The sequence below is a fragment of the Tupaia chinensis genome, unplaced genomic scaffold, assembly GCF_000334495.1.
Source record: "Tupaia chinensis unplaced genomic scaffold, TupChi_1.0 Scaffold000064_1, whole genome shotgun sequence".
NCBI classification, from domain to species: Eukaryota; Metazoa; Chordata; class Mammalia; order Scandentia; family Tupaiidae; genus Tupaia; species Tupaia belangeri.
In genome coordinates this window covers 219832-221230 of record NW_006159522.1, presented here as the reverse complement: position 1 = coordinate 221230, position 1399 = coordinate 219832, and positions in this window count along the sequence as shown.

The following is a 1399-nucleotide window of genomic DNA, read 5'->3' as shown; positions in this document are numbered from 1 at the left end:
CTTTTCCGTAGCTCCGCAGACAAGAACAGAACCCTAGCCGGGGCCGCCGCCTCCCTTCAGTGCGCCCGCCTCGCCTCCAGGCGCGACGTCCCGCCGGCCACCGCTGCAGCGCTCGGGCTCAGCGGGACTCTGTCCTGGCACCGAGCGGAGCCTGGGTCCCTCGCGCTCCGCCCCCTTAGGGACAGGACCTCCCCAGAGAGCTCCTCGAAACAGACAACGCTGCACCCGCGCGCACACAATGCGCCCGCGCGGAGCCCGCTCCGGCCCGCCCGCTCTCGGTTTCGGTGCGCCGGGCTCGATCCTCTCCTTCCCTCTCCTCGGGGGAGGGCGGGTCACTTCTCCGTGGCGCCCGGGAAGCTGGGAGGGAAGGGGAAACCGCGAGGCTCCGGCGGACAGCGGGCGCAAGGCAGGTCCCGAGCCGCGGAGGGAGCGGCCGGGGGGGCGGGCGGGGGCCCTTTTTTGTCTCAGTTCCGGACGGAGGGTGGTTCCGCCCTCGCGCCGCCGAGGAGGGCGGGAGCGCGGAGGAACGAGGCGCACGGGCTCGGCTCCTGGGAGGGATCCCACTGTCCCGTCCCCTCGCGCTCCTCCCCCGCCGCCTCCCCCAACCGGGGCGCGCGGCAGGGCTGAGTGCCCGGCCCCCGGCTCGATCCCTCCCTCTCTCGGTCTCCGGCCTCCCTCTTCCTCCTCCCCTTCCCACGCTCGGCCCGGCTCCGGTTTCTGCCCAGACTTTCTCTGAAACTCCGCCGGAGCGCTTCCAGCCACAACAACAAGGGCCGAGAGGAGGGGACGGACGGAGGGAGGGAGCGAGCGAGCGAGGGAGGGAGCAGAGTCCGAGAGCACCCTGGGATGTGTAGTTTCAGAAGAGGAGTAGGGTCCCGGCCACCCCGCGGCCCCCAGCTGGCCGCTCGCCGGGGAAGGCGGCAGAGGCCTCTGCAAGCGCTGCGCGGCGAGGCTGGGGCACCGGGAGGGACGAGGGACGTTAGGATGTTCAGACCAGGTTTGCCATCTTGGCTCAGCGCGGTTGTCAGTTCAGAGTTCTTGTATACACGAGATCAGGGGGTTAGGGGTTTCTCTACTTGACAGCCTGAAAAGCGGGACGCCGGGGAGAGAAACCGCGATCCCTCGGGTCCCCGTCGCGAGAAGTCGAAGGACTGAGAGCCGGAGGGCAAGGGCGCGCGCCATGGCGACCGGCTTACAGGGGAGGACAGGGGGACCCACTAGAGCTGGGTGGGGCACCTGGTGGGACCTAAGGATTTGATTGGGTCTTTGGGACATATTAAAGTTTCAGGCTCCCAGTATTTGTTGCCTGTTTCTTCCAGTTGATTTTGCTTAAAATCTACCCATGAGATGTTGGATTGGAGAAGGGAAACTTCATAGGTGTCCTAGTGCTATTTGCCTA